This window comes from Parasteatoda tepidariorum, chromosome 11 (genome assembly GCF_982258835.1).
Source record: "Parasteatoda tepidariorum strain Cologne lab strain chromosome 11, Ptep-v5.0, whole genome shotgun sequence".
Taxonomy (NCBI): Eukaryota; Metazoa; Arthropoda; class Arachnida; order Araneae; family Theridiidae; genus Parasteatoda; species Parasteatoda tepidariorum.
Window position 1 is genome coordinate 53,158,568 of NC_141765.1, and position 13,506 is coordinate 53,172,073.

General features: G+C 26.8%; 1 protein-coding gene across 7 annotated transcripts in view; it reads right to left on the reverse strand.

Annotated features, from left to right (window-relative positions):
• The window catches only part of LOC107448983 (FAT atypical cadherin kugelei), a 653,420-nt gene that overhangs the window by 438,028 nt on the left and 201,886 nt on the right, over positions 1 to 13,506 (reverse strand). For 4 of the 7 annotated variants that reach the window (XM_087154412.1, XM_043040627.3, XM_087154413.1 and 1 more), the window contains one exon: positions 5,155 to 5,215. The exons of the other annotated variants lie outside the window; for them this stretch is intronic. The gene's annotated coding sequence lies outside the window, so the exon portion shown is untranslated. The remainder of the gene's footprint in view (positions 1 to 5,154; positions 5,216 to 13,506) is intronic. 7 annotated transcript variants of the gene reach the window in all.

The window sequence follows — 13,506 nt, forward strand, 5'->3', positions numbered from 1 at the left end:
AAGTTCTGAATAACCTAAATTCTGTCTTCATTTATAAAAGAAAATTTTTTGGAAGAAGACATTATAACAAAAAACAGGTTTAATGCATTTAAAATAAAATGCAAGTATAAAGGACATACCACTTAGAAAAATCATAAATTTGAAACAGTAATTTGGAAAGTGTCACAGATCATGAAATACGAGTTGCTTCGAGTATACATTTGGATGACTCTTTCATTAAATACGTTATAAATTGCGAACTATAGGAATGAACTTTCTCTTTACAAGGAAAACTAATCGAATATTTCAAGATCGAGTTTCCAAAGTAAATGGAAACAATATGTTTTCGATTAGAAACAAGACAAAATAAAACAAAAGAAGTAAATGAACAAAGTGAAAGCGAACAGGTTGATGAATTTGGATTTGAAAATGGTTTCTGTAGATGTTTTGGGTTGAAGTTAATTAATTATAAAGGGGGGATCCTTTAACCTTTAACAAAGAAACAAGAGATATTGGTTTTAAACTTAGAAAAATATGTACACTGAATGAACTTAATTTTAAGTTATTTTTATTTTACTTAAAAAAAATTTTTAAAATTTACTTAAGTCATTTCGTCAAAATTGAAAATTTATTCAACAATTTGGGAATGTGTAAGCAAATTATTTGAAATGAGTTTTTTCTAATAACATAAATTAGAGTTTTGATTATAAATTTCTCACTTAATCCTTTGGCGCAGATAGGACACCGGTGTCCTTTTTATATATATATTTTTCTGACGCTCTAATTATAAGTAAAAATATATTTTGGTATTTTCTAATTGTAAAAAAAAAGAGTCTAATAGTAACTAAAAAATCTGTTAGATATTCAGAATTATATTTGTTCCAAAATATTTAATAAAAAAAATGGTTAATGGTATATTTATTTGTTCATTTGATTTTTTTTTCATTCATATTCAAAAATTTATCAATAATTGATTTTGTAAATGAAAGAAATTTCAATGATGAATTACTGTTTTTCTTAGATCTAAAAATAACTGCAAGTAAGGGTAACTTTTATTTAACTATAATTGTTGTTCACATTCAGAAATTTTTACATTTCGCCAAAAAGGGACACCGATATCTGATGCTGTATTTCATAGCAAAAAAAAAAAGATTATTAAATACTAAATATATTATTTTCTACTTATTTTGACCTAAATTAATACAAGAAAAGGAAGAAAATATGCTTTATGAAAACTGCGTCAAAGAGTTGAGAAACGACTTATTTTTTGTATAAGGCGCTTTCAAGGATTTTGATTCACAAGATTCCGTGGTATTTAGTGAAATAGAAGGTCTATAAAGACAGTGACATCAATGTTTTTAAGATTTCAAGGCCTTTAAGATCCTAAAAGAAAGAGAAGAGTGAAGGAAAAATTTCATAAATTTTCTTTTTAAATCAAATTTTTGGAGAAGTTTCTTTCTTGGAGTACAGGTACAATCACCAATGTTACCAAAACAAAGTATTTCAATTAGATTTTTTTCCCTTTTTTACTTTGAGTATAAAATCTCTTGATATAAGTTTTGACACTGATGTGGTTGTTGAAGATAGAAACTATTCACGACACTTAAACAATCAAATGTCTGTCCCCACTTTTTCATTTTTTATCACTATTCCAAAATAAGACTATAACAACGGGATTACATATGTTCGACAAATCCTCAATTGTATTATTGTAATATCCTCAATTGTATCCATGCAAATCAAGCAACATAATTTTGATTCTCTAATATGAATCTCCATTTTTTTAACTATGACAAAGGATCAGGTCATGATAAAATGTCTTTTCAAACATCTGCAGGTAGGAAAGGGATAATTCCGTTGATCTGCGGCAGAAAAATTGACAGACTTGGACTATGGAGAAGTCTTGGAAACTTCCAGGTAGTGGCCTGCGTGGAACAAAAAAATATCGCAAAAGGGACCAACTCGAAGGGTATAGCTTGAAGCCTTCTCCGAGCAAACTTCTAAATGTTTTTTTCCCGTAATTTTTAGAGTAATTTTTGCGGTAAAATCACACTTACAGTAATATTTGCTGTAAAATCACTGAAATTAAATAAATATTACTGTAAAAATTACGATATACGGGTACCAGCGCTTTCTACCGTAATTTTTTACAGTGTTTATTTGATTCATGTTTTATGACACTTTATTTATGATATAGCATAAGTATTATTTTTAAAAACAAAACCGTATTTATGATGTTTGAATAATATCGATATTTCACGATACATCATCTAGGTAGAGAGAAACATTAAACTGATTTTATTTATTTATTTCAACTTTTATTTATTTATTTATTTTATTTATTTACTTATTTTATACATTTTTTATTTATTTATTTTATATATTTTTTATTTATTTATTTTATTTATTTATTTATTTAATTTATATATTTTTTTATTTATTTATTTTATGTATTTTTTATTTATTTATTTTATTTATTTATTTATTTATTTCATATATTTTTTTTATTTATTTATTTTATTAATTTATTTAATTTTGTGTTCCGTTATTCGAAGTTTTCGAAATAATACTTAAAAAATAAACATGTTTTATTAATTACATGTTTTATTATTGTTACTTTAATGAACACTAATCTATGAAAAAGAAGGCAATAAAAACATTTATAATTTTAAATAAGGGAAGCAATGAAAAAAAAATGCTTTCTAAACTTGTAATAACATGAACAAATGTAAATTACTTTCTTAAATAAACCTGGCAAAAAAGTTATGATGATCTATCGGTTAGCGAAAATTGAATTTATATGAGTTATTAATTTAGCAATGCAAACAAAACTAATAGAATTGTATAGAAAAATGTAAGGATATTTTGATGGATATCTTCAACTCTTAAAATAATCTTTTAACACACATATATATTTTCCTAGCTAACTAATTCTTCAATTAAAGTGTGTTATGCAAATATTGATCTTAATCAAGACGGGATAATTTGAAAAATAAACACACAAGAACGTGTCAAAGTTAGTTTCAATATAATGCACCTAGAATTACTTGTCTTACTCTTAAATTCATTATTTACTTAAGAATAATAACCAAGTTAAATAGAAAAAATACCGTTTTCAGAATAAAAAAACATTGATCTAAGATCACATACTTTAAAGTATCGTTTGTTTATTCAATATTCTTATATTTTCATATTTTGGTATTTAACTAGATATATAAAATACAGTATTTACTATTCGATTTTACATATTTGTCATACGTACTGTATAAATAGAGTTGGTTTCTATATTTAATTTTATAAACGATTAATTCAATAATCATTTTTTAATACTTTCATAACTACAACTTTTTTATATTCGTATTTGCAGCATCTATAATTCTTTAGATTAAGTTAAAATTCGATATTTAAATTTTTTTGCTTATTTATATTATAAGAATTATATAAAAATGTCGACTAGTAATATAGTTTAAAGAAACTAGTTTACAGATTATTTCTATTATTAATAGTTATAAACATAATTGTTAATTATAACAATTTAAAATACATAAAATATTGTGATTATTATTATGCCATTACTTAATTTTACAATGCTTATTACTAAAATTTAGTGTATTCATTTTAGTTATCATAAATAATGTTTTTTTTAAAAATGCTAAAATTAGTTTTAAACATTACAGAAATATTGATTATGGCGATAATTATTATACTATTATTTATTATAATAAATAAAAGTTTTAAGAATTAAAATAATTATTACAAAAAATTATTATTGTATAAAAATTAATTTATGTGCTTAAATTTATTAATACTCTGACTGAGTGTAATATGTGTACACTAAACACATTACATCATGCCTACAATGTAAAAAATAATTATAAATTCTACAGAAAAAAACGCATTTTTTTACAGAAAGAAAACTGTTTAACTACAGATTTTTTTTAATGTTTTTAATCGCCAAACGAGCGCTGCAAAAAATTCCCGTGTTTTCGAAGACTTTCTTCGTTTATTTGATGCTTTTTCAGCCTCATCATAAACGGATTAAAACTGAAAAACGGAAAAAATTTCAAATCTAGTTTTTGCCATGGAGTTTTGCTCACCGTAAAATGATTTCAACTTTTTCAAATATTTTTACAATTACTTTCTATACTTGGTCTTACTTTTCAGAAATTATTTTATGGATTTGAACATGGTATAAATAAAATTGCGATTCGATTTGATACTCTACCTGATTATTATCTGTCTTCAGATATAATTTTGCGGTAAGTTAAATTGCCAGACATTTTTATAAGAATGGGCGAATATAATGTCATGCGTTTTTACAAATAAATATAATTTTAATAACTAACACTTTTAAGATAAAGGCAGTTTAAAATTTTGTTTATAGCCTAGCAAATGAGCTGCTGTGGTTCAGAGAACAGAGCACTCGCATCCAAGTAAGATGACCCGGGTTCGAATCCCGGATCACCTTACTCGGAATTGGATGGTCATGCGTATTTTGTTCTCAGCTCACACCGATCAAGAGACTGACTTAGTTATCTAGTACTAGTATTATCTAGTTAGTAAGAAGTTAGTTATTTAGTTCATTAATAACTGAGTTTGTTTGTTAAAATAACAGTATTTTTATGTGAAATAAACGGTTTTAAACTGCACTTCAGATGGCAGTTTTTTTCTGAAAATTTAAGATATTTTTTACAGTGTAACACAAAGCAAGCAAAAATAAACTACGTTAAAACTTGAAGCACCAAAAAATATAATAAAAAAACAATCTGAACAATAAAACGAAATACCAGAAAAAAAACTTTTCGAAAAATTTCAATATATATAATATCTGTTATTTTTTTAAAGAAATAACTGCATAAAATTCATCATTTAATAAAGTTCTTCTTCGTAATATATCTACCATAAGCAATTCTTTACTATTATTCCACTTACCTTAAGCTATATATATTTATTTCACTAAATAAAATAAGAACAAGAAACAAGATTACTGCTAAAGAAAGCAATTCCGTTTAATACTTTCTTCATGATGGGAGCAGAAATTTGAAATTCTTCTAATAAAAACTTTATTTCTACTTAAATATTTTTATTTAAAATAAAAGAAAATAGTTGATATCACGCAATATCTAAAATGGATTCAAACGTCCTACTATAATAATCGTATAAAATAACACTTACTTTTACATGTAAAAAGTAGGATTTGTAAAGTTAGAAATTTTCTGATGACCTAATATCTCACCTGAAAAAAAATAAATGGAATTATTATACAAAACAAACAACATAGACTATTTTATAGAGTAAATAATCCATACAAAATAATAAAGTACTTTAGAATCAGGTTACTCTTTATTCTTTTAAAGAAATTTAGAAATCAATTTTTATTATTTTCGAACAGATAAAATGTTGAATTCAAATCTTATTCTTTCAAAAATAAAAGAATAATATTATTTGACAGTATAACGATATTTAGAATGCAGGATTTTAGATTGTATTTAGATTTAGGCGCTTAATGATATAGATGCGTTCATAATTTTTTTTTTCAAGTACATGCTGTTTCAAATTCTATAGAAATAAAATTAAGGATATTGAATTTATATTAAAATAGATAGTGTTACCTTTCAGCTGGTAATAAAAGAATGTACGATTAATTACGATTCCGGTATATTCCAAGGACACCTATTAATTACCAACTAACTCTTAATGTTCCTTATTTATTTTATTTTATTTTACAACCAGTGTTGAACACCGATCCAAATTTGAGTTTACGACTTTCAATTTTCAACTCTGTACCCTGGTAATTTTGAATTCAACCCAGAAGACAAGGGAACTCCACGATCAAACATAAACAATGGGACAAACCAGACTTCGCGGAGGACTTTTTGATGATACTAACCCACATTTGCGGTACATGGACAGAAAAATCACGAAAATCTCTCCCGGTTAGCCCGACGGAAAGGGAGTTTAACTCTTTTAACCGCGTTCCCCCAACCATTTTGGAAAATTTACGTCACCACTGTGATTGGTGCGAGCCAGGAACAGAATTCGTATTGATCAGTCATTACTGGATTCAAACCCGGGTCACCTCAATGAGAGGCAAGCGCTCTATTCCCTGAGCAACTGAGGACCTTAACTATTTATTTGTGCTTATTACTCAATATTTATTTATTAGTGCTTAGTAATATTTGCGGTATAAATGGTCAATCTGAAATCGAAAAAGAAATAAGCTGAAGCTTTAATAAGCTTTCGCGGCTCTTTGTTAATCAGTCTCAATAAGAGGATGAAAAAATACGGAATTACGTATTTAATTAATTTTGACAGCAAACGAAAAAAAAGAAAAAAAAGCAAAGCAAGCAGAAAGTAGCGTGATTTCTTGAAAATGTAAATTCATCAGTGTAGTCAGAGATAAAAATCTGAGACGGACGAAACTCGAAAGGCTGTTTCGGTCTAAGTTATAAAAAATAATCAAATCAAACAGAAAATTCAAAATAAAACTTTTTTTAACACTACGCGTAGACACGAAAAAAGCAAGACACTGATATGTTGACAAAACTAATGAAAAAGAAACAAACAATTAGTAAAAAAAGTCGCAGGAATAAAAGTGCGTAGTCAAAAATTAGACTTGGATAAATAAAAACGCTTGTAATTACTATACAAAATAGCATAATATAAAAATTTACATCACAGTATAAATAATAATGTAAAAATTTACATCATAGCTGACGGTTTATGTATTCAACGTTCATAAATATTGAAAAAAAAAAAAAACTCGAAATTATCTTCATTTAAAGTGTCTCAGTTAATTTTATTTTTTACTTATTTTACCTTTACGTCACATGTAAAGAAATACTCCTTATTTGGTAGTTGATTGAAGAGATCCCTACACTTACTCAAGAAGGGTAAAATGAAGTTATAATTTATCAGATACCATTTCCCTCTTCTGCGAATCTGCTGGCGAACAACAAAGGAACAAAGACCCTGGCCGAGAGACAACGTGTGGGCTGGGACGCCAACAATCTTCTAATCTAATTACTAATACGAGATGCGGGATGATCATTTTCACAGTAGCTACTTATTTGAAGTTGACGTTAATGAAATTCCAGATCTAACGATCGAATTATAGCAAAGAGCGCCATTCTTGACTTAACCCTAGAAAAGTAACCAAGGAGAGAACTAATCCAAATAACAAGAATTTCTCCTACATGCTATATGCATGAATAAACTATTAAGAATCCTATATAAGTCAGGAATTGATAAGAAGCTCAAAACAAAATTAACCCTGGTTAGGATTCGTCTTTCTTTCAATTCGGATTCAAAGAAAGGACTTCAGTAAACATAAAATTTCGTTGAATTCGAAGTGATGTGAAGAATTCACAAAAATGAAGGATGCTTTCCGCGATTATCGTTCATTAAAATTGCTCGGTTGAATTATATAAATGATATAGGATCATTAAAGGAAATAATTTGTATGGAAAGAAAACATTTCTAATAGTAATTGATGAAAATGGCAAAAAGAATTTATTCAAATAGGGCAAAAAATAACTAGTTGTACTATACAGATTGGATATTTTTAAGGCAAGGATTATTGGGAACACTTTAATATTCTCCATGCGTATTTCTGTATGAAATGCAACTCATCTCAAAGTTTTTCTTCCTCAATCTGCTAAACAACTTCTTAAAAAAAGGAATTGGAAAAAAATCGCTTTTTAAAACACAAGTAAAATACCATTTAATGAATGATTGATTAAACTTTTATTTTAGCAGTACGTAGCAAATTTGTAATTGTTCACTTGGTAATTCCATACAATTAGCAATGATTATCACATTAAAAACTATAATAAGTTCGGACGGGTCAGTTTATATTTGAAGTAAACAGTTAATAATTTTAATAGTATCGTAAAATTTTTTTTAGAATACAATTTACAGTTAGAAACTTTGATGTAGTAAGAAAAAAGTGGTCAAGATCTCTGGGCTTTCCACATTTGTCGTTTGACGAAGGCAAAGGAAGCAGCGCTGCAAGTTCTATGATTCAACCCCCAAATCTTGGGGACGTAATCTCATTTTGTCTTGACAGAAGAAAATTATTTTTAAAATTGAAATCTTGTAATACAGAATTACTACACCATAGAGAATCAATGAAATCTATACAGATTTATAGGTATGGAATTTAATCATTTCATATTCGGAATAAATTTTTTTTAAAACGGAATTGAATTTGTCGTTGAGTGTTTAAAATCCTGTAAGACACTAAACAGGACAAATTTGCATTTTTAAAAAATAATAATGATACAACACAAATTTACTAAAGAGGCAGATTGTTACGTAATTTCTAGTTTATATATAAATAAAAAAATGCCATGTCAGTCAACATAAATGCATGCATCTTATCAAATAGTATCAACATTACATTTGCTGGCAAGCAGTAAAAATTCAGGGATTAATCAAAAATCAAATTATGGTATAAAGTACAGGCACTTAGGTTGCATAATACGCAAAATCTATTTTTACAGTAAAATATTACACTGGGATTTTTATAGTAATATTTATTTAATTAGAGTGATTTAGTGATTTTAAGGCAATCATTACTTTAAAAATTTCGGTATTTCAGAATTTTTTTTTCCATAACATGTTCCGGTAAAAATGGATTTTACAGTAAAAAGTACCGGCACTCTGACAGCCAGTATTTAATGCCGTAATTTGATCTGAAATTTTTTACATTGTACTTCTACAAGTGTACATCATCTTCGAAAATATTTCTTTTTTTAAAAAAACATCAGTTTAGTTAAATATTTTTGTTAAAAAAATTGTACATCAAAAATCCGGGAACACTTTTTTATTAACAATTAAAAAGAAACTGAAAAGAAAAAAGCATGGTTCTAGCTTGTTTTTATAAAACTTTTAACGTGATATTTAATGACTTAAGGTAAATTTGCAAATTTAATATGATAATATTTCGGAGAAACTGCTAACAGCAGTGAGTTACTAATCAAATTTAGTTTTAGCTCACGGAGACATTTCTTTAATGAACTCTACATTTACTGAGTTCTCACAATTTTGAGCAATTTTCGTCAACATTTCAAGGACCAAAAATGGAGATGCTTGATTAGCTTTTCGGAAAAGCCGTAATGAAATCCTGTGACGTTATCATGGGAAAGCTTTTTAATTACGTCATTAACCGAGGATGATTTTCGTTCATCGACTTTATCGATTAATCTTTTGACGTCGAATTTAATCGATATTGTAAGATACCTTGTAATGATTATTGAACCAAACCAAATTGATTTTAGCTTCAGTGCTTCATACGTTTCTAGCTTAGAAAGTACCAGTATCAGAATAATTTAAGACCGAAATTTCTTTCTCAGAATATATTTCTAGATATACTTTTTTTTTACTTTACTTTATCAGAAAAAAAGTTTCTAGCAGTTCAGTTAAATAAAACTGAACGTGATAGTTGAAAAATACTTATATATTAAAAATAAAATGTTTTCATACAAAATTGCTGCAAAATAGCAAAAGAAACCTTAATTAAGAAAAAGAAAATAACACGATATTTTGTACCATTTTAATTTTTTAACTTCAAATGCCCAACTTCGTCATCAATCTGATTTTTTCTCGTATTGTTTATGTAGTGATATATATTCTCTAAAACACATATTGATATATATTCCAAAAAACATGTATTGATATATATTCTACAAAACATGCATTGATATATATTCTATCAAACATATATAGATGAATATTCTACATAAGCTCGTTCCTCAGATAAAAACTTAAGTTATAGTTGGTATATCACATTTTTAGCATGGCAGACGATAGCAAAAAGCAATATTTCATTTTAAAAAAAAATTGTAAACATTCCACGATTTCACTATTCAGCTGCACGTCTAGACGACAACGAGAAGGAAGAAAAAAGCACAGTTATTGGTAGGCTGTTTCCTGCTCTTTTCTCGCCAGCGGCGCCAATATTCATGCAAAAATAATAATAATAACCATTTAATTAGAATTGAAGTAGCAGTATCTCGCATTTCGATGAAAAAGATGGTGGTGTTATTTTAAAATTTCGAAATTTTGTATTTAGTTATTTTACAGATCTATTGAATTTAGCAAGTATTTTTTCGCTCTTCTTTTGCTGAAGTGGAAACATAACTTAATTTTTAATCATGCATTATTTTGTCATTCACGTAAATTACAATTTATTCGCTAATTAAAATTCGTGAATTAAATGAAATTAAAATGCAAGAAAAATGAAATAAATAGATTTATTTTATGTAATAAAATTACTATTGATAATTAAAAATTAATAACCACTAAAGAAAGTGTTTAGTTGTAACAATATTTATTTTTTTCAGCACGAACCGATTTCGCTACCGAAAATTATACGAAAACAATTACTAACTCAATTTCGTAAAAATTTATTCACACCCTATTTGGAATAACTGACTCAAATAAATTCAATTAGATTGAAAAGCTCGAATAAAACACGTTTCGCTAATAAATAAATTTCAAAATTATCTGAATTATAAAATATGAAAACGTATTTTTTGCTTTGAATGTTTTTTATACAATATATTGCTTAAATGTTGTCGAGCAACATCTAATCTATTTTCTTCTGTTGATATTGAGACAATTTCAGAAGCAATCTATAATGCGCATCTAAGTCGAAAGCTGATTTAAGTAATTCTGATTAAATTGAAAGTATTCTAATAATAGTATGCTTTAGATATAAACTCAAAAACAATCGTATTATGTATAAAAAATTTTTTGTCCAATTTAATGATCTAACACTGACTCACAACATCTTATCCAATTTTTCCAGTTAATATTTTCATGTTAAGGTAAGTAATTACAATTAAATTGAAAGAATTCCAGAGTTTTATCAATGAAGTAAAAAGTAATCGGAACAATATAAGAAAACAATTTTTGTTTTCAATAATTTTTGTCCAATCTAATGATCTAACACTGGCACACAACATTTATTTAGACATTGTCAGTAGCAATCTACAATACATATCGCACTTGAAAGCAAATGCAAGGGATTATTCTAATAAATAGAAAGAATTCTAATACAAGTATACCTTGTGCTGATGTTCAGGCAATGTCTGAAATAATCTATAATACTTATTTAAGTTAAACGCAAATAAAATAATTATTTTCAATGCACTAAAAAATTTCTAATGCGGGTAATTTTTATTCAGAAACTCAAAAATAATCAGAACAATATAAGAAAATAGTCTTTGCTTTCAATAATTTTTGTCCAATTTAATGATCTAACACTGACTCACAAATCTTATCCATTTTCTTCTGTTGATATTGAGTCAAAGTCAGAAGCAATCTATATTACTTATCTCAGTTGAAAGCTATTTCCTACTCAATTTCAGGCAATCGTGACTGCTTACAATGAGAAATGACGAAACGACAACAGTATTGATGAGTCTGTCAGTATAGGCTATCTGCCCACCTCCAATACATATAAACCCCTTCTCTTCATATTTGGTTTAATGTTTGGATGAAAATTTGACATACTCTGTCTCTTTACAAATTGCCTATACTCTGAAATCTGGGAAAAGGCAATCTTCAACAAACTGGAGGATGAGGTTAGTCGACGTTTTCTTTCCAGTGTTTTTATTGCATTTGACAACGATGTCTTCATACGTCATAAGAATAAAACAAGGAATATACATGGCAGTCAAATAAATATTGCTAGAATTTATAACAAAAAAATATTTTAAAGTCTTAAGAATAGAAAAAATTACTGTTGTTTTTCAAATTATGGTATCGTCATTGACATAGAACAGATTATAGTGATTTGTCAACTAAATTTATGAGGCAAAAAAAAACATTGAGTGGCTAGAAGAAACAATGAACAGAAAATCTTGTTTTTCTTTTTTTGAGAAATATGTTTCATAGTAACTGCGTAAATGTAAATCTATTTATAGGGGAAAATGATTTAATGGGTTACTAAAATTTTTTTAACTTAACTAACTTAATTTTAAGGTTCCTTAACTAAATAATTCATACGTCATAAGAATAAAACAAGGAATATACATTGCAGTCAAATAAATATTGCTAGAATTTATAACAAAAAAATATTTTAAAGTCTTAAGAGTAGAAAAAATTACTGTTGTTTTCCAAATTACGGTATCGTCATTGACATAGAACAGATTATAGTGATTTGTCAACTAAATTTATGGGGCAAAAAAAACAATGAGTGGTTAGAAGAAACAATGAACGGAAAAGCCTTTTTTTTTTTTTTTTTTTTTTTTTTTTGAGAAATATGTTTCATAGTAACTGCGTGAATGTAAATCTATTTATAGGGGAAAATGACTTAATGGGTTACTAAAAATTTATTCACTTAACTAATTTAATTTTTAGGTTCCCTAACTAAATAATTAAATTAATTTGTGGGATTTGTTATGAAAATTTTCTATTCTAAGTGAAATTGTTGTAAATCAAAAAGATCACCCTGAATACAAGGGTTTTTAATTTCAGACCCAATTTGGTGGAAGTAAATTTTATTATTTTCAGGTTTTGCAAGAGTTATCCCTATCTTTGATCCTGCAAAAGAAATATTCCTTATCAATTTTTTTTTAACTTTTTAGTTATTTTTAGTTTAATTTATTTAAACTCAATACTTATTACCTTGTTTTTTTTAAATTGAAATAAGTATAATCTAAAATATGAAGAAAAAAATATCTCGAAAAATACACTTCTAAGAAAGATATTTCAAATATAAAAATAATTGTATGTGATTGCGACTTTTTTCAATTCTAATGAAAATTTTTTCATTTCAGATCAAATTCTTTCTAACTTATATTTTCAGATAATTACTGAATACTATTAAATGGCAAAAAGAAATATCAAAAAAATAATCCCAGAAATAATTCGATTATTGTTTGAATGCAGAAAAATCTCTGAAAATTAATCGAAGCGATTTTAAAACAATCGCCTCATTATTCGATTTTACTCTCAAAAACTATGCTTTTCAAACCCCCAAAATTCTCAATTCAAATCCACTGTTATTCATGGTAAGTCTTACACCTGTTGATACAATTATGAACGGATAATATAAATTACGAACTTGTTCAGTTATCACGAGTTGACTACATAACAAAAGATTTAATTCTCATAAGCGATTCACAAAACAAGGGGGCCTGAAACCATTAAGGTTTACTTTCCCAAGGATACTACCCCCAATATGAATCTTCATGTAAGAATAATTCAGACTGAATTATGAGTCTTTGTTCGCAAAAGATCAAAAGCGATAATTGTACTTCCCGTTCAACGTAATAACAATTATCTTATAACGGTTTGATTTATAGATCAACGCATTTGAAAGATAAAACTAAATAATTTTTAGTCATCGATATTTAACATATGAGAGAAGTAGATGAAATTTAATATCAGAAATAAAAGATTTGAAAATCATTTTTACGTTTCTTCCTATCACAAATTTAAAAATGCATTGAAAAACTTCAGCCATTTGTGAAACTAAACTAAGTTATATTATTACAAGGCAAAAGTATGATTAAT